The 21,436-nt window shown below is 36.4% G+C and overlaps 1 long non-coding RNA gene across 3 annotated transcripts; it reads left to right on the top strand.

Annotated features, from left to right (window-relative positions):
• The first annotated feature begins 370 nt into the window (after nt 1-370).
• Nucleotides 371-10,697, top strand: LOC148114620 (uncharacterized). Of its 3 annotated transcripts, XR_015733112.1 has the most exons (3): nt 7,804-7,933; nt 8,034-9,069; nt 10,375-10,697. It is a non-coding gene; the product is annotated as an uncharacterized LOC148114620 (long non-coding RNA). The 3 variants fall into 3 exon arrangements; XR_015733111.1 differs by lacking the exons at nt 7,804-7,933; nt 10,375-10,697 and adding an exon at nt 371-557 and having other exon boundaries at nt 8,034-10,160; XR_015733110.1 differs by lacking the exon at nt 10,375-10,697 and having other exon boundaries at nt 8,034-10,160.
• The last annotated feature ends 10,739 nt before the right edge of the window (nt 10,698-21,436 follow it).

Here is a 21,436-nt window from a genome sequence, read left to right as displayed (position 1 = left end):
CCCCTGGGGGCCACCAGCCTACATTGTTTGGCTGATGGCACCCTGAGGAGGCCCTCTCTGTGGGAGCGCACGGGTCGATGGGAGGTCGTCGGTAGCAGCAGGCAGTCTTGGAGATAGCTAGGCCCTATGCCATGGAGCGCTTTAAAGGTGATAACCAACACCTTGAAAGTTGAAGTACGCCAAGGCTTAAAGTTGCCAAGGTTGGAGACCCCTGGTTTAGGTGATCTTTTAAGAAGAGGGCTGGCTGTAGGAAGGCATGCTTACATTAGTTTTAATGAAATGTGTGATTTTCATTATCTGCCTTGATGCCAGCAGCTTCCTTCCATTAGTACATTTAAAAAAAAAAAAAACACCTTAGGTGAAAAATTCTCTCTTCTTTCTTTGTAATGCTGTTTTCATATGGCTTGGAATTTTCAGAGAATAGATCTGTGAGAAGGAAAAGGTAGAGGATGTGAACTCCCACAACACAAAGAAAAGGAAAGTTCCATTTATAAGCTCTGCTGAAATGCTTCTCAGGAAAATGAAGACGGCTGTAAAAGTTAAAAATATAACGAAAGGTAGGATGTGGGGAAAAGCCAACACTGAAGCCATAATAAATTGCTGGTGAAGCCTCCTGAGGTAAAGATGGACTAGGTTGGTGTTTTTTTCTCTCTCATTTTAATACAAGCTGAAGTAATATATGCTTCCTGAATTAATATGCGTACTGGAAAACATGCAGTTGGAAAACCTCTGAAAAAGACATTGGCATTCCTCAATAACATTAAAATTACTATTTTGCACTCAAAATTACTATTTTACAAATATCCATTGTTTGTTCAAACTGAGAAGCTTTATAAAGTGAGGATAAAATTATTACCTAGGATATTAGGGAAGAATTCTGTACCTAAAGGAGCAGCAAGTGGAAATATTGTCTCATCACTTATCTTGCCCGCTTGAAGGATTAATTTTCTCAATTTTTGTTTATGATGTTGTTGGTTTCATTTTATTTTTGTTTTTTAAAGTAATTTGCTTTCCCCCTTCTTTTCTCTTTATTTGGTATATATTGATGCATTTGTTTTTACCAATAAAGGAGAATATTTGTAGCTCACAGTTGAAATGGAAGGTCCTTGGTGCTGTCTGAGCGTGATTGTTTTCTTGCAGACGTTTCATTACCCAAATTAGGTAACATCATCAGTGCTAGTATGGAGTGGGATTTGCTCTCAGGTTACTAGAATATAAACTGAGAGCACAGCCTACTCCTAACTAGCACTGATGATGTTACCTAATTTGGGTAATGAAACGTCTGCAAGAAAACAGCAAGCCCAGAGAGCAATATGACATTTGTTTTTACAAGTAATCCACTGGCATAGTAAATTGCTGGTGAAAATATATACCACAATGATCATTACAGTGGAACAAAACCCATAGTTTCATTTTACTTTAATTTACTCTATATTTCAAAAATATGCCATCAGATCTTTTTCCTGGATTACTGGATCAGAGAATGTCAATTTAAAAACAGTAGTGGAAGTGACTATATGGAGGGATGTTTGATTGATATAGCCTACATAAATGGCAAGCAATCTAAAAACCAGCAAATGTGCTGTCAAAGGACATTCGGGGAAATCCCGATTCAGAACTTCACTGAACCATTAAAATCACTGAGTGCTCTTGGATTAGTCACTAACTCTTTATATAAAAACTTCCTTGTAGAGTTATTAAGCGGGTAAGATAGTCAGGGAGGATTATACATGATGGTTTTAACTCCAGGGAGATGCAAATAAACAAACGAAGACAAATTCTGTGCTCCTTGATTAAATGTCAGTCAGCAGCAGCAACAGCAAAAGTACATAATTTCAGATGAATGTAAAGAGAAAAATAAACATTCATTTCAGCAAGTAAGTAATTGAAAACTGGAAGGGTGACCACCTCCCCTGGGATGGATCCACTGCATTTGCAAGTATTTGCCTGCCTCTCAAGGACTTCTAGAGAATTCTGTGCATATTAATGAAATCCTAATTAAATGTCTCTGCTTTGGTTATTCTTTTCACTCGGTTTCATCAGCAAAGTGACCCAAATTTTGCTCAAGGAAGAAAACAAAACAGACTTTCTTTTGTTCAACCATCAATGGTATGAGGATCTGTCTGAAGAGTTCTGAATTCATTAACATTGTGAGCTTTTTTCCTTCTTCTGGCTCTGAATATAAAAAAGCACTTGTTCTTTAGATAAATGTACATGCACACATCCATGGAGCCTCATTGCCGAGCAAATGAAATGAACAAGAGGAAAAGAACCACTGTCATTAAAAGAAAAAGCTGAATTAAAATAATTGTAATACAATAAAATAACATAAAGCAAGCCCAGCATCTGGAAGAAAAGAATGCCAAAAGATCAAACCATCTAGATCTTTTGGGGAAGCATTCGTTAGTCTTGTTCTGTGAATGAATATTGCAAAATGATAATATGTGATATAGCAATAATTTCAAGGAACATAGGTTACAATCTATAAATCTAGCCAATTTAGCAATAATTCCTACTGAGTCAATGAAACTTGTAAATTAACATGTGCAGGATTTTGTGGTGTTTTTCTAGGCACCTCCAGTTACCAGTGGAAGTTGGCCAATTGTCTCCTTTGATGCAAAAAGAAAAACCATAAACATCAATTTCAGAAATATCGTGTTACTGACCCTTCTGCCAATACAATGACATATGGACTTATGTGTATTATCTTCCAAGAACCTTAAGCTACTACTTCCTAGAAAAGCTACAATTGATGTCTCTGTGTTATCCTTCCTCTCTTCCTTGAAAAAGAATCTGAAGGAGAAGACCCACCCATTTCTCAAACAAAACTCTAAGATATTCCAGATCATTCATAGAATTTCACATGTTGAAGAGGGATGAAAACATTTAATTGATTTGATAAGATTATTGGAATTTTAATTGACTTCAGTTTAGTAATCATGAACCACAAACTAAGATTTGAGCCAAAGCTAGACATATAAACTAATTTTGAGTTTTGCTAATGAAATAACTAGAAATTCTCATTCTATGTGATGAATAGAATGGAATTTTCTACACTCACAAATGAATTATGGTGTCTTGATTTTCTAGATGAAGTAATTACTAGTAAAGCCAGATTCCATTGTAGCATAAACTAGTATATATATTCCCAGTGACATCCAAGTAGAAGAAAAAGGAGCAAAGCATACATAAAGCATATAGAAACTGGGCCAATTTGTTTTGCCACGTACTTACCTAAACAAACTATGACATGCTTCTGCATTTCAGCTCAGCCTATTTATAAAAACAGTAGGCTAGGAGAAGTGGAAAAAGGAATCTAGCTGGAGTTAGGTGTTATTTTTCTAAACATTTGCTCCAGTAAGCAGGCAGTCTTTCAAAAGTGCATGGCCCCATTGAGATCTTAAACTGCACAGCAAAGAATTTATTAAAACAAGCTTTCTTTTACCAAGTTCTAGATCTTTGCAGTCAGTCAATGGAAAAGATGGAATGAGAATGAAAAACAATATTTACCGGGGGGAAAAATCTGGATACTATAAATGGATGCTCCTTAAAGTTAAGGTCATCTGAAGCAAAATGAAAATATCAGGCTTTCAAAAAACATATGTGCATAATGGCTTACAGCCCAGTCTTTCATGGCTACGGCTCTGTGTTAAATAACAGATACCGGGTCAAGTTGCTACAGATTATGATTGAGAGGCAAGCCATGCAATAAGATTTTGAAACAATTTGAAATTCAAGCACTTATGGCTAAAGCAAATGTTTTCTTCTAGTAAAAGAGAGTTGCATAATATGGAATAATTATGATTTTTTTAAAAAAATTCTTCCACAGCAATCTAGAAACCCCCTTTGTGCTAGCAGGAACCTGGTTTTTAAGAAAGCCCCCCAACCGTTATGGTCTACTTTTAAAAATGAAGATATGAATCAAAACAAAGCTTTTGACAAATGGTGGTATCTGATGCCTGTGCTATAAGCGAGTGACAATTATGTCATTCCTCAGCCTGCAGAAGCTATTACTAACATTACTTTTACCGTTCATTGCCAACAAGAGAAAAGAGCTTTTCACATTGTGTCGTTTTGTTGGATCAAGTGTATACAAAGCACAGATGGCTTCTTCACCCTATGGAACTTCACAGGAATTCAGAGTTTGTAAGAGATTTCATGAAAATTCAGTTCCCTCCCCCCCTCCTTTCCTCCCTCCCTCCCTCCCTGCGTGTGTGTATGTGTGTATTTAGTATCTGGATGGGCCATATGGAAAATCTTTTAAGAGTCACACCCAAAATGGGGTTGAACTAAAAGACACTCTAGGTCCCTTCCAACTCTATGGAATTCTATCAATTCCTTAAGTCTTGCTTATAGAAAGCAATACTTCCCTTGAAAATTTAATAGGGAGGTGCACAGCAGCCTAGATCACAGTCCACTTGCAAGTGATTGAATGAGTATAGTGGAGTCCATAGCTATTTGAACATTTAGCATTGAGGCATGAAGGCAGCTTCATAAAAGCAAATTATACCTAACCAAATCATAAATATCTTTGCTCATTTTTTATTTTAGCATTAATTAATACTATATATAAATCTATAATGAGAAAATACCAAGATAATTAAGAACCAATGAAAAAGGGAAAAAAATGAATTGCATAAAGAAGGTTAAGAGCAGTCCTTCAAGAACCAAGCAGTTAATAAAATAATAAAATAAAATAAATAAAATAAATAAATAAAATAAAAATAAAATAAGTTACTTTGTAAGCCAAAAGTAAAGAAAATTTAAAAGAGCTCAATATGAAATTTAACATGGAAAGTGACAAAAGTCTGAATGAATTCATTGATGACAAAGAAGTGAATGCAGCAATTTTGTTTTCTTGAGCTCAGTTAAAGTAAATAATAAACATGGAAAGTAAAGGCAGGAGAAGTAAAGACATTAACCCTAGGGAAGAGTTTAGATAAGATAGTAAATAATAAGGACATGGTAACAGCATCATAGATCAGAATGATTCAAACACTGACTTTTCCCTTAATATACAGCTGTGAAAACTGGATATTGCAAAAGAGTATATTAGTTTTTGGATTAATGGAGTCCAATATATATTGGAATTGAAATTGTCCACCACTTGGAGAAAGTGTAGAAAAGTATCAGCTATTGTATATGTACATCAGACGCAGAAAAATAATCCAAGCCATTCTGTGCCATATACTTTTTTCTACTTTTTCCCAATGAGAATCTTAACAAAAAAATTTCTCTTCTTCCTTTGTGAATATCTTAAGAAATTGAAGCATTAAAAAAAAAAGCTTAATATAAATTATGCCTTTTGAGGACAGATGGAAATAAAAACAGTAGCAGTCATTTGGTCAACACAATTTTATGAAGTCAATATGGCATTACAGCATATAGAATTAGTTTCCAAAATTGTTTGGAACATACTGTAGGATAAAATTATAAGATATATCTGTAAAGATCTAAAATGATGTATACTGTTTCAAATGAGAATATAATACTTTGTCTATTGGCCTAGTTTAAATTTAGAGCATTTTGGACAGAAGCCTTCTGGCTTTTGAGACAACTCAAAAGATAGTAAGTTTGCCTATGATTTCCTTCAGTAAAAGAACAAAAACATATTGAGGATGGGCTATTTTTTAACTGAGTTTTGAAGGTTTAAATCTAAATACCGTAAGAAGACTTGGTTCCAAACACTACAAAATGTTCTTTTTTGAGATGACAGAATAACACAGTGACAATATGCCTTCATGTTGCATAGAACTCCAGCAAGTGCCCGTGAAGCATCATCAAAGGAGCAGTGTGCAGATATACAAGCTTGTTTTGACATCTGCATATTGCCTCTAGAATACAGAATTCAGCAAGAATCCATGGATGACAATAAGATGTTGAAAGTAATAATCCGTCTTAATCTCAACCCCCAAATTCAAAGAACTGGAAAGTAGACTCAAATCTTTCTTGATACGCATGCACATAACCCTGCTTTTTCTGGCCTTCATTATATAAAGGCTACTTAATGTAAGAAGCAAATGAGAAAGGCCACCTGAAATTTACAGTTCATAAAGTACATATAGTTTTCCCAAGACATCTCTTCGGTTTTGTGTTTCTTGGTGAATGAAACCAGCCATTTGTAAGATCTACTTGCTTTCCCATCTTCAACATCGGCCAACTCTACCAGGTAAGGTAAAGGGAAGGGAAGGAAAATTAAACCCAAAACTATACCATGTAAGAACAGAGAATGTAGGAAAGGGGCATTTTCTTTTACATTATGAAAGAAAAGAAAGTGGATATTGGGAGCAGCTGTGGCAGCAGCCTTTAGGGTGAGTAGGATTGTCACCTGAAAGATTACAGTAGTTACACAAGATGGATAAGGTATATTGTGTTATTAAGATCTGTGGCAAATTTGGCACTGGTGGTCATGCCTGTGGACAGCTTAGTGTCTCACAGAGAATTGTAGCAAGAACAGACAAAACTTGTGGCTTTGCAATAAATAGCAATAGTAATCCAGATTAATGTGGGATTAGTACATGATTTACTATAGGTTTCCCAGTGCCCATTAGTGACCAGGTTCCCCCAACAAAGTATGAATGAAAAGTGTTAGATTGAGGTTCCCATCATCCTAAATCATGTAAACATGTTGAGTGGAATAATAGAAGTAGCCTAAATCTGATTACCAGGTTGTGAAAGGCTAGTAATTATCATTAAATGGGTACTGTTTTTCTTCATTTTTCTTTGAAGGGAGGAAACCATCTGGTTGGTAAAAGGGTGATTTTCTCCAGAAAGTTTTAGAATATGCTTCTTACTGTGATTCACTTCACAGGCATTACAGTTTATTGTGTTGAATAAAACTTAAATGTGTACATCATAAAGTTTGGGAATGATTCTTTGTAAGGCATAGATATTGTCATGTTTAACTTGGATTTTCATGCAAACTACTCCCCTCCCCCCCTTTAAGAAATCTTCACTTCCTATTTTGTGGGAATGAGATATTTTAGTGGTGGAGGAAAAGAATGAGTTTTGGTCAGGATTCTCTGTGTTTCAATGACAGCAGCATCTAATTAAATCCAGTCATACAACTTTCTTAAATCACAGATAATTGTGGACTGTCTGAATAGTTTATGATTGAGCCAGTGGCACTGAAAATAAATTCTAAGCTAAATATGTTTAACCATCCTATCACCTTAAAAGGGACAGTTGCTATTGCTTTTTAACTAGGTATTATTATATTATCATATAACTACCTCTATTAGTTATATTACCTCAAAACATCCTTGATTATAATTTTTGAAAGAAGGGATCAGTTCTGAATCACTTCTGATTCTCAAGCTATTGCCATATTGCAATTTCCATCATCTCTTATGACTGCCCATCTTGTTTATACTGGTAGGAACAAGAGTTAACCCACTCTTATTGATTAATCTGGGTTATCAATATGGGGTTTTTTCTCATGTTGTGAATATTGATACGATTCCACTGTATGTACTGGATTCAATAGGTTTATATTTGAGGAGACATATAAGGGATTGCATTGATAGACTTTTAATGTATGAAAACTTTCTTATATATGTGTAATTAACAAGTCATAGAATCCTTTTATGAAGCCTATGAAAGATTCATAGGATTTCTTGAATATCTCTTTCACTTTGCTCAATAATAACTGAAATTCTTGCAGTTTCTTTTCTGGGAATCTTGGATTTGGCAGTTTGAATAACCACACTGCATTCTTTTGGTTTTGACTACCTTTAGCAAGTCTTTGTCTTGTCAAGTTAGAGCAGCTGAAGAGGTAGGTGTGGCTGCAATTGAGAAATCTAACAAAGGTGTGTTGTATATTCAGTTGGCCCAAAGCACATTGTGTGGATGGATATTAATCTGGTTTCTGGCTATACAGTATCTATAATTATGGTGCACAATCCATGCTGAAGCAATTCTTTACAAAATCAACGTAAGATAACAAAATAATTTTCAAGCAATCAGAATAATTAGAATACTCTTTTATTATAATAATATGATACATGAGTAGTTCTCTCTACATTTTTCAACAGGATACAAGGAGGAATGACTTCTGGGGAAGAAATGAAGAACTGAACATGGCTCTGCTAACAATTGAGCCAAAGACTGTAATGGAATGAGGAACCAGCACAAGTGAACCAGCTCTTCATAATTCCTCTCCAAACAAGGAGAGGATCTGAGATTGCCCATAAGTAGTCTATACAGTTGCTTCTAATGAGAAGACCTCAGAACAGAGGTCTCTGGCAGGTCTACGAAAAATTCTTTCCATTCAAACTGCAGTCAGTATCTTTTAAAAAGACACTGGATTCTCATACTTCCCTGCCTAATCATTTTCAGAAATTGCTTGTTAAATGCATTTCAGCTATTAGGAACTTTTGGGTTGATACATTTTATAGCACCAGGTAAGTTTTGTTCAATCCTTAGTGAAAGAAGTTTTAAAAACAAGTTTAAGGACATTACAAAAAATTCTTTTGGAATAAACAGACAAATGGTGATTAGATCTTTGTTTTTGGGTTCAGATAGATTTGAAATAAGATTTTGTAATTCATTATAAGAATTCTTCCTGTGGAAAAATGCTGTTGTTTTAAATTCTTAAAAAGAAACTATGATGGAATGGGTCTTAGAAGGTTGGACACTAGAGGGAACCATAAGAAACTAAAGATTTAAATTAAAGGTAAGGAACACTTAAATCTGATTTACTAATTTATTTATTTTATTTATATTTTAAATTCCTTAACCACCCATCTTCCTTAGAGAGATGGATAATAATACAGAATGAAGCAAAATATCTTAACTCTGAATATATTGAATATTATTTTGGAACAATATACCAGAAGTTAATTTTAAAAAATGTTTGCTCTATAGATCAACTGTGTTTAAAAAATGTTATGGAAGAGGAACAAGTTTTACAGGACAAGACTGAGACTCATCTGAAATTGGATTTAAAAATGACAGGCTGCAAGAACGATATGGAAAAAGGTGCTATACTGGATATGCAAATGAAACCAGCTGATGTCTTAATAATTAAATGAATATACAAAGAACAAACCAGAAGAGTGATCCAAAAAGGTAACTATATTGTGCTGGAAAACTTGTTATAGTTTTGAAAAATTTTATGATAAGGATCAAAGAGAAAATGAAGAGATATTAAATTATAGGACATTATTTAAATATATTAAAGATCTAAATTGTTGAAGGTAAAAGGAAGGTAAGTTGGTTTATTTGATCAAGTTTATATTGTTGTTTCTGGTAATCCTTAATGGCCTTTTGCTGACCAGAACTGAATGATGAGACGTTAAGAATTTGTTTATAGATAAAGAGATGGTATATAGAACAAGTACGCCATATTTGTTGTATTTTAAGAAATGATTAAATTACTACAATTGTTTATACTTGTGATGAGGGGGGAAATAATTGTATATTGATTTTCTTTTGTATGTTCTTACTTTTTCTTTATTTTCTATTTTCCTTTTCTTTCTGTTTCTATTTTCCATTTTATTCTTTTATTTTATGTTGTTTGTATTAGTTTTTTTAAAATCTTTTTAAATTTTAATTCTTAATAAAAAAAATACTATTTAAAAGGAAGAGAAGGAAGGATGACTTTTAACATTTCCTGTGACTTCCTGCAGTCCTTATAACCTCTTCAAATATCTTCTGGAGAATTGGGACCCTCTTTGGAGCAGAAATGGAAGAAGACCAATAAAGGAGAATATTTGTAGTTCAAGGTTGACACAAGGGGTCCTGAGCTTGCTTTTTTTTTTTTTCCCCAAGATGTTTCATTATCCAAATTAGGTAACATCATCACTGCTAGTCCTATCATGCATTGATGATGTTACTTACTTTGGGTAATGAAACATCTGCAAGAAAACAAACAAGCTCAGAAAACACCAAGGACCCCCTCAATTGAGGAAGAGTTAGAATGGAAAGGGTAATTACCAAAAATCAGCTCCCTTCTTCTTTATTTCATGATGGATGACATTTAATCTGGCAGGCCCAGATTACTTGGATCCCCTCCAGTGTTATAACATAAGCAATAGCCAAGCACCCTATTTATTTCCAACGTATGCTTCCTGCTTAAAACTATTTATTTCATAAATATTGTAGAAGAGGAATGATGTCAATGTTGAACTTTGATGAATTAAAAAAAAATGTTAACTCTAGCTTTTACTCATTATTTGGACCTATATTTCAATTTGGAGAAGATTGTTTGTACAGAGGGAGACATGTTCCAGCTCACATTATTAATGCCTTTCTCTGTTTGATCTTTTTCTTTAACGTTTGAGAGATAGTATGCATGCTTAGAGTATGGAGTGGAAAGAAGAACAAAAAAACATTGAGACAATTCACTCCCTGCATATCCTTATTTTAAAATAGGGGTATCGAACTGGCGGCCATGCCCACCCCAGCTCCACAAATGGGAAAAACATCGTGAAATGTCACGGGACGGCAACGTGACCCAGAGAGTTTGAGACCCTTTTGGGTTTTAGAACATTTATATACAGTTATATTGATTTCAAAGGGTTTGTCTCTGTATTCAATAACCGGTATTATTGTATAATTTACTCTCAGAACTAAAATGCTGCTGGTTGATTATTATTTAATTTCATAAAAATTTTAATGCTTTAAAAATCACACTGAAACTACTTCTCTGGATTTATTAAAAATACTTCTCTGAAAGACTTTTACAAAAATATAAATCTTGGAACAGCAAACAAACTGAGTGACCTATTACATCAGAATCTGAATCAGAACCCACTTTCTAGATAATTTGAGTTAGCCAGCAGAAATTCATGATTTGACACATACATGCACAAATAACATCATTCTTATTTGTGGGAATTGGTTATGGCTATTATGAGAGGCAAGTCAGAAAATGTAGTCTAATACTTAGGATTGCCAAATACAAATGCTGTACATTCAGAAATATCATTTTAAATTTTTTTAAAAAGTGGGGAAAGACTGTAAAAAATTATTTTGCTTTGATGAATGGGAATTGCACTGGTTTTTACTAAACAACAGATAAGAAATTATTAGATTATGAGACAGCAGATTAGTAATAGATGATTTAAGGTGTAAGGAGTGCAACAATATAAAAACAATAAAATGTGGTAAAACGTTGCAAAATTGCAGTAAAGAAATGGGCACAAAGAATGTCTCTAATCTATTTGTTTTACTTATATATATTTATATTATTCCTTGTATATGTTAACAGTGCAGTGTTCATGGATATAGAAGGGGGTTGACAAATATGGGATACCAAATGGCTATATTCATTTTCCATCTTTGTACATGGTCAGATACAAGCACCACAATGTCTTGCTGAACAGAACATTCTTTATTCTCTTTGTCTTATTGACCTTCTTGAAAATTAATGAGCTATAGTCATTTAGCAATCTCCAGAAACTATTTAAAAAGTTGTCCATTAAATATGTTTTAAAATGCTCTGTGATTAAAGTTGAAATGGAATGTTCTCACTGACATACAAGAACATTGCTCCTTAATCCTTTAGTGAGGGTGCCTTTCCCGCCAACTTGAAAGAGGCAGTGGTGAGGCCCCTCCTCAAGAAGCCCTCCCTGGACCCGGCTGTACTAGCAAACTACCGTCCGGTCTCCAACCTTCGTTTTGTGGCGAAGGTTGTTGAGAGTGTGGTGGCACGACAGCTTCCCCAGCACCTGGATGAAGCTGTCTATCTAGACCCGTACCAGTCGGGCTTCAGGCAGGGGTACAGCACAGAAACGGTATTGGTTGCATTGGTGGATGATCTCTGGAGGGTTCAGGACAGGGGTTGCTCGTCTGTCCTAGTCCTATTAGATCTCTCAGCGGCTTTTGATACCATCAACCATGGTATCATGCTGCAGCGGTTGAGGGGGTTAGGAATAGGAGGCACCATGCTGCGGTGGTTCTCCTCCTTCCTCTCCGACCGTTCGCAGTTTGTGTTGGCAGGGGGGCAAAGGTCGACCTTGAGGCGCCTCGCTTGGGGAGTGCCACAAGGGTCGGTCCTCTCGCCCCTTCTGTTCAACATTTATGTGAAGCCGCTTGGTGAGATCATCTGTGGTTTTGGGGTGAGAGTCCATCAGTACGCTGATGACACCCACTGTACATTTCCACCCCAGACCACCCCAATGATGCCCTTGATGTGATGTCCTGCTGCCTGGAGGCCGTGCGGGTCTGGATGGGGAGAAATAAGCTCAGGCTCAACCCTTCCAAGACCGAGTGGCTGTGGCTTCTGGCGTCCTGGTATAGTCAGCTGGTGCCATCGCTGACTATTGGAGGTGAATCTTTGCCCCCCACAGAGAGGGCTCTGTCCTCCTGGATGCACGGCTGTCTTTAGAAGAGCATGTGATGGCCGTGGCCAGGGGGGCTTTTTATCAGGTTCACCTGGTATGCCAGTTGCGGCCCTTTCTGGATCGGGATGCCTTGCGCACGGTCACTCATGCCCTTGTCACCTCATGACTGGACTACTGTAATGCTCTCTACATGGGTCTCCCCTTGAAGAGCACTCGGAGGCTCCAACTGGTCCAGAATGCGGCCACGCGGGTGGTTATGGGCGTGACTCGTTGCACTCATGTGACACCTCTCCTGAGTGAGCTGCACTGGCTCCCAGTCATCTTCCGGGTGTGATTCAAGGTGTTGGTGCACTCCATGGCTTAGGACCCGGGTACTTGTGAGACCGAATTCTGCCACAAATAGCTTCCCACCGGCCAGACCACTCACACAGAGAGGGACTCCTCAGGGTGCCATCGGCCAAGCAATGTTGGCTGGCGACACCCAGGGGGAGACCCTTCTCTGTGGGAGCTCCTGCCCTTTGGAACGAACTGCCCCCGGAAATACGCAAGATCTCCGACCTCCATGTGTTTCACTGTGCCCTTAAGACCCTACTGTTTCGCCAGGCAGGGCTAACTATGTAATTATTTTAAATTGGGAGTTTTAAATTGGGGGTTTTAATCTGGGCCAAAATTGTGTAATATTTTTAATAATTTTAAATTTTGATATTTGTATATTTTTTGTTTTAATAGGCTGTACACCACCCCGAGTCCTTCGGGAGAGGGGCGGTATAGAAATAAAATAATAATAATAATAATAATAATAATAATAATAATAATAATAATAATAATAAATCCATTTTTGCAATTAACCAAGGGATTAAATTTTCAATCAGTGAAAACATGGGTTAACAACATAGTTTCTGGTTCACGGAGCCTCAGACTTTTGGGGTCTCCCTTGAAATGGAAGATGTAAAGATAGTATAATGTAATTCATTGTTGTATTAAAGCTGTCAGTACTAAAAATAAAACTTAGACTTCAGCAGAGCCATAACTACATTTCTCATTACTTCATTTACCAAACTATGCCCTGAGTTCCAGATGCCCAATTATCATGAGAACTGAGTTACCATATATTGAATTAAGGTTCCCATTTCTCTGAATAGCCTTATGATATCGCCACATGTGTTATATATTACTGAGACCCAAATTATTCCACCGGTTAATATTCTTTGGGTTTAGGGTTAGGGTTAAGGTTAGGGTTATATATAGTAAAATCAGAGTGGCAGTCTGTTGACCCAACTGGGATTTTCCTTTTAGAGTCCTCATTTTATATAACAAATGCTAAGTGTACCAACCAGTTACCAAGTGTAACTACGTGTACCAGCAGTCTATGAAAGTCAAGCTATTTTATTTTCCAAACTCTGTAAATCTTAGGGAAAGCAACTGAATATGCATATCATTGTCCCATGAATTTATTAGATAATGCCTGTTCCAGAATAAGAAACTTGAAGATAATACTTCTTTCATAAAAGGATATCATAAAAGGATTTTGACAGCTGTTAATTGTACTATTCATTTCATTTTCTTTTACAAGAGAAGGCAAGAAAAGGAAATCATCTAAAATCCTGATGATAGTCAATGTTAACAATGAAAATAAATGAAGGTGTAATTTATCTGACATCTATTTTTTACTATTTAATATATTTATACAATGCTGAAGTGCATCAAAGTGGTTTATGGTAAAAAAAGAAATAAAATAGATCATAAACTTTGTAAAATAATATAAAACTGCACTAAGTAGAGATAAAACATGTTCATTATAGTACACATGAAGTGAGAAAATGTTCTGCTGAAGAGTTGGTTGAATTTAATATGCTTCTCTTCTCAAAGTTTTTTTTAAAAAATTCTAATATTCAATCAGTAATAATTTCTGATCATTATCCTATTATATTAAGCATAGGCTTGCCTTTCTGCATATTTGCAACTGAATTCTCTTTTACAACAGTTGTTCATCAACATATTCCAGGAAGTATAATTTATTTCTACAAAAAACCCCTTCTCTGTCGGTGTTCTAGGATCATTTGGGAATAGTTTTTAATAAAGTAGCCCAAAGTCTATTTAAAAGGAAGAGTTTAGTACATACAGTCCGAAAAGCAAAGGGGTTAAAAGAATAACAAGTCTAATTCAAAATCGCCTGAAATTTATTAAAAAAACACCCATAACATATTAACAGGATCAAAGAGAAGATGGAATTGTTGATAGATACTTACTCTCTGCCTAGCTCAATCATCATTTTAATATACTTAACAATAACATAAAGACACACAACCTTTAGTTCATGTATTGAAAGATAAGAACTTGGAAACATTAATACAGGAACTTATTGGGAATCATAAAAGCTGTATTAAAAAGGGAGATAAAACTATTGTTTTCACAAAGTACAGTACATCTTAATCAGTGGTGAAATCTGAACTGGTTTTGCCACTGGTTCCCTGGCCGTGCATGCGTACTGCACACCAAACACGTGCTGCATGCACATGCAAGCGCAGTACATGCCAAAAGGAGGCTTGGGAAGGTAAGTAGAGCAGCGTGGGGGGAGGGGAATCAGCTCTGCCATGCAATTTAGATTCACTAGAAAGGATTTCCTGCTTTCTAGCGATTTTAAATTGCGCGGCACAACTGAACATTGGAAATACCAGTTCAGAGGAACCGGTAGCTTTTTTTTACTACCGGTTTGCCTGAACTGGTAATTTTTATCACTACTAGTTTGCCCGAACTGGTGCGAACCGGTAGCTTTTCACCACTGATCTTAATGCTTGAAAAATACATCTGGAATCACTGGAAGCTGGGCAACATATCATCATCCTTCTGATCCACCTATAAATCCTTAAAAATCAATTCAGTAACCTATATTTTGTCTATCTCCCTTCAAATTCTCTCTATGTCTAGCACAGAAAACCCTTAAATCAATTGATTGCTGAAGGAATAAATACTGATTCAATGAGAGATTTAGGGATATGAACGTTTCTAGATATTAATGATTATGAGTTCTATGTACGATTCAGAAATGAATGCATGTAATTTAAAACTCTCTTCAGTGATATATTGATGGGAGATAGGTTTCTAGTATTTGAGGTATGTATCTGATCCATGATTCCTGAAGAAATGAAATTTATGAAAATTGTGACTGCTTCAGTGTTACTGGCTGCTGCTACACTGCTGGGTTGTTGCTGCAGTCATGTAAATGTCATTTTCAATATTCCCTGACAGTTTCCCAGACAGTCTCATAATCCATCATTCATTCCCTCACTCAGCCACAGTTACTTCTTGTCTGCTGGAAAGGGAAGGGAGGGGAAGGGAAGGGAAGGGAAGGGAAGGGGAGATTTCTGATGCTTCCTGCCTGATTCACACAAGGAAACTCAATAGGGAAACTGGCAGGAAGTTAGAAGTCGCTCCTGCTCCCACTGCCTTTTTGCTTTCATCCTCTGATCATTCTGTTTATCTGTTTAAGTAAGGAAATATCTCTGAAACAATGATTCAAAGCAGAGGTTTCTAGTCCTTCCTATGATGCTACTCTACTGCTGTAAAATTCTACACTGAAATCAGTTTATCCATTATTTCTGTAATCCCATGTAGACCATTTTAGATTTATACATTTAGTACAAAAATCTGGAAAGGATTAAAAAGATAGCCAATAATTGATTCAGTTTTTCATTTTAAAAAGAGCAGGTCTTTACAAATGTCTGGTATGTAACAGAAACAAATAAACAAAAACATGCATATATGACCGTTTCTAATTTATATAGCAGGAAGTCCGGGAACAGTGTATTTGCAGTTATTTGGATTGATTTATTTGAATAATTTACATTTAAATTAATCTTATATTTATTTAATTGCATACTTAATTATGACAAACATATTCTCAATGATCTATTCTTTTCAGTGGTAATGAGCTTTCTTTTAATTCTTGATTTTATTTAAAAAGTAAAGAAAGGGAAGAGAGGGGACATGATAGAAATTCCAACATGAATTTGTAAGAACGATCCATTACTTTCAGTTAGTTCTGTTTTATTTTCAGCACTTTTTAAGGAGCGAGGAAGATTTGTTGAGCAAAGAAGTAATTGAAGAATCTGGAGAATCTTTAGCCCACAGAAGAGATCTTTAATTCACCTATTAGGTATGGTGGCTCATCAGACATAGCCAAAAATACTAATAGAACCAGAACTGTTTATTTTCTTCTTCCTGGTGGCCTGTGTCAGTTTATGCCTGGCTTTGCATCTACAAAGATTGTGTTTTTAGGCAATATCTTTATTTTACCAAGTTCTAGTATTTCCTCACTACCATTTTCTCAGTGTTTCATCTTTGCCTCCAAGAGATTATATATAGGATTAACATTTTCACATACACCAGGAGGGAAAACATTAAAATATACCTCATCTTGTTTCAGTCCTTAAACTTTTTTTTTTTTTGGCAGTATGCTGCCACAGGACATAACTTCATTTCAAATAAGCATTTTATCCTGGATCAATTCCCTCATCCTTCAAATAGACTTCAAACTAAGTTTTGGTTAACAGTGCCAAATAGAAAACAAGCATGGCTTCTTGATTGGTTTTGGCTCAAGCAATTGAGTAAAGAGGGGGGAAAAGTGAGACTGCTGATCTGTAAAAGATATTCTATGCTATGAAGAAAAGAAAGAAAAAGAACCATTTCCAAGGAGTAGTGAAGAAAATGGAGAATGTTGTGGAAGGCAATAGGTACCTTTAAACTAGATGGAGAATCTTCTCTTAGCAACCACTGTATACTGTTTTTTAGGGTACCACCTGTTTTTTAGGGTACCACTTCATAAAAAGGCCCTCTCTTACTTTGAAATATGTGTGTGTGTGTATGTGTGTGTATACCGTGTTTCCCTGAAAATAAGATCCTGTCTTATATTTTTTTTGAACCCTGAAATAAGCGCTTGGCCTTATTGCCATGCGCTCAAAAGCCCGATTGGACTTATTATCAGGGGATGTCTTATTTTTGGGGAAACAGGGTATGTATGTGTATATATACATATATACTGTGTGTGTGTGTGTGTGTGTGTGTGTGCATACATTACACACACACACACACATCAGGGGTGGGTTCTACTTACCTTTACTACCGGTTCGCAACAGGACCGCGCTCGCACGCTCACTGCGCTCGCTGCGCTTCGCATGCACAGAAGCTTCCTGACGACGTCCGGGTCACTGGGCAGAGCCTCCCACCAGTTTTACTTCCGGTTCTTGCAAACCGGTCTGAACCGGGGGCAATCCACCATTGATATACATAAACACAACACACACACACATACACGCAAATACATAAATACATACATATATATATATACCTAGATATATATCAAAGTACCAGAGAGTTTTGAAGTATCAGCACTAGGAACATTCTCCTCTGAAAAATCCTGATTCTTCACTGCAAACTGGTTTCTAAGATATGTAGCATAGTGAAAGCAGTATCCCATTATATGACAGACTCTGCTAGTTTTTAAGAAACCTGTTAAGACCTGGCTTTTCCTCCTGATATCAGGGGCCTTTTGAGCAGAGAACCCTTTTGGTTATTCTAGTATGGTGCTTGGAAACCATTTTTATATATTTTATTTATATATTAGTGTTATACGGTACAGTTTTTTTGGGGGGGGTATTGGTTTTTTATATGTGTGTGGTTACAGTATATACCATCCAAGTTGCACTGTTTGGGTTATACAGCCTTTTAAATGTAGTAGATTAATACATTTATTCATTACATATGATATGAGATTGGAAACTTTGCTAATATCATTTTTTCCCCATACAGGCAAATTGTGCATGCACAACTTACCTGTAATTATCAAGAGAAAGAATTGTCTATTCATGTAATAAATTCAGTAAATAAATAATTAAATAAATAATATGAAATTAATATGGAATCATTAGGACTTCAGAATAAAAAAAGTTAACTTATTCTAAAAATTACTATGAGTGGCAATACATTGGAGCAGAGTGAAAAAATAAATCAAAGTGTGCCAAGATGCAGTTTTAAGATATGTTGTTCAAAAGGAATCAAAAGAAGAAAAGTTCCAAGGTATCCTTTATATTAAAGATAAAGAGCTCCTACTAGCCTGAAAGAAGATACAACATTTGCTATATTGAATCTTGCTTTTTGGAGTTTGTTTCAATCAAATCTCCTTTAAGGTACAAAGCAGCTTAATGCTTAGAAGCACACAGGTACAACGTCTTCTAACTGTTGCACTTTTAAAAGACTTCAAAATTTGGAATCTGTCAGCATCATATGACACATAGTTTATATGTAAATCTGTTCCACCGAATGTATTATGACTGCTTTCCTAGTAAGCATGTTTCTAAATATATATACAGTGGGATTTACCGTGGAAGTTTGCCGTAATCATTTCTAAAACAGGATTCTTCCTGAACGAAGAATTGTTGATCGAGATGGGTTGAGTGAGATGGAAAGCTCTTCCTGATGGATCATATAACTCTGCAGAACCTTTTTAAAAAATTGAAATAAAAAATATTTCTTTACTCGGTGCCTAACTGCAGCTTCCCAATGGAATAGATGGGCTTCCATTTTTTCTAAGAACTTATTTGTTCCCTTTCTTACCAGTGTATCCACAAATTAGGACTGCAACTTTGAGAAATAAAGAGGCTAGATCAGGGGTGAAATGCTTCCAGTTTGGACCGGATCACCTGATCCGGTAGCGATGGCGGCAGGTGGTTTGGAGAACCGGTAGCAAAAATTCCTGCCCCCCCCAATGTCCAGCTGAACCGCGCGATCATCAGAGCCTTTTTTTTTTTTTTTTACTTTTAAAAGCATTTTTTCTTTGGCCGAAAAAATGCTTTTAAAAGTAAAAAAAAAAAAAAGGCTCTGATGATTGCGTGGCTCAGCTGGGATCATCAGAGCCTTTTAAAAGCATTTTAATTTTAAAAATGCTTTTAAAAGTAAAAAAAAAAGTTGGTCACGCCCACCCAGTCACATTACCCCCACCACCACCAAGCCACACCCACAGAACCAGTAGTAACAAATTTTACATTTCACCACCATTTCACTAGAACACACCAGTTTGTGAAATGTTGAAAAGAAAAAAAGAGTTTTGACTACTGTCTTTTAGAAGGACTTATCCTTGTATCTTAACCTAACTCTAACTCTAAAGAAGACATGTCTCAGTTTTCTTTTGTCACATATTTTTTTACTTTTTAGTGCAGATATAAACCTAGAGTATTCCACTAAGCCATTCTTAGCTCTTTCTTGTTCCTCTGCTTGGGAATGGCTGAAAAATACTAAGTGCTTTTAAGGTCAACCCACATATATTATTCTTCAACAATAGTTAAATAAATGCCTGCAGAATATTCCCTCCAAGCCCTCTTGCTTTATTTACATAAGCAAACACAAGAAGGCAGCTGCCACATAGATACCCGTCCGAAAAAGGACCACATGCCAAGCACTTACTTTAGAAATATGAAAGCAAACATAATGTTATCATCACTAAACAGACATCTGCTCAAACACTTTCCAACAATCTCTGCTGTGTTTCATATGTTGTGTTTACTATATGCCTCTCTCTACGAAAACAAAGTGGAACGGTGACCTACGCAGAATTACAATTAAGGAAATGACTGATGAGTGAGATTAGAAATAATTGATTTTCCAAATACGGGGCACAAAAGGTACAAACTCCTACCTTTCTTTTTTTCCCTTCAATGGGAGAAAGTCAGATGTTAATGTTCAGTATGTAGCCCACTGCTGTGCATCTTTCTGTCTGATGTATTAGCATAAGGGATGGATTGAATCTGATTGTAGGTTTACCTATGTGTTGAAAGACCTTATGCTTATTCCTACCCTTTGTCACCGTTGGCCTTCAGATCAAGGATAAGAATTTCCAGGTTAATACTACTACTGCTAATGCTGCTACATGAAGGTTGCTGAAAACATTTCCCAGATCTGTAGGCCAATGGCTGGACTGAAGCCATTTCAGTTCAATTATTGGATTTTTTTAAATCAGCACAATGCTTTTTTATCCCCCTCCCCCCCAATTTTAGAAAACCAGTCAGGAATATTGTTATTGAACTCAAATTAGGAATCAATACATGTCATCCTGCTGAGATATCACTGCTCATGACCCTCTAATTGGGTTCAACGATACTGATTTTGGCTCATGTATCCATTCCTCTGGCTGTGTGTTTACAACATTTGGCTGCAGTAGCTGAGTTTAGTTTAGTTTAGTTTATTTGATTTGTATACCGCCCTACTCCTGAAGGACTCAGGGCGGTGAACAGCCAAACAATAAAATACATAGATACAAAATTTTTTTAAAAAACCAGATAAAATCAAATTAAATCATTTTGGCCCAGACAGATTAAAACACCCCAATAATTTAAAAACAGATTAAAATTTATATATTAAAAAGAGGGAGGAGATTAGGCCAAGCCCGCCTGGTGGAATAAAAAGGTCTTCACGGCGCGGCGGAAGGTGCGCAGATCCGGGATCCTCTGTATCTCCGGGGGGAGCTCATTCCAGACGGTAGGTGCCCCCACAGAGAAGGCTCTCCCCCTAGGGGCCGCCAGTTGACACTGTTTGGCTGACAGCACCCGGAGGAGTCCCTCTCTATGAGAGCGTACTGGCCGGTGGGAGGCTATTGGTGGTAGTAGGCGGTCCCGTAGATAACCAGGTCTGAGCTGAGCCCAAGACTCAAATACAATCTTATTTCATGATGTTCTAGGAACTGTTAACATTGGGTGATTACTTAGATTCAGCTGTTGCCACTAGATAAACTCATGACAAAGGTAGAGAAGGTTAGGCTATGAGTGCAGGAGAATGCTCCCTAAGATGTTTTCTCAATCTTGTCTTTATTTGACCTAGTTCTAAAATTGCTAAAGTTCATTTGCACTTTATCATGCATGAATATGATTTAGAAACTTTGTTTTCTGTTGTTTCCGGTAATGTTTATTATTTATTTATTAGTCCAATTTATATGCCGCCCTTCTCCGTAGACTCAGGCTGGCTTACAATGCATTATAGCAATAGCCTGCATACTTTTTTGTACATACCTGCTTATTAGGGCTTTCGGCCCACCCTAAGCGGTGTTGAGTTGGCTTATTGTCCCCACAATCCGGGTCCTCAATTTACCTACCTCGAAAGGA

This window comes from Pantherophis guttatus, chromosome 3 (assembly GCF_059756535.1).
Source record: "Pantherophis guttatus breed Tessera chromosome 3, ASM5975653v1, whole genome shotgun sequence".
Classification (NCBI taxonomy): Eukaryota; Metazoa; Chordata; class Lepidosauria; order Squamata; family Colubridae; genus Pantherophis; species Pantherophis guttatus.
Note: the sequence above shows the minus strand (reverse complement) of the source record. Positions and strands in the feature narration are given on the sequence as shown.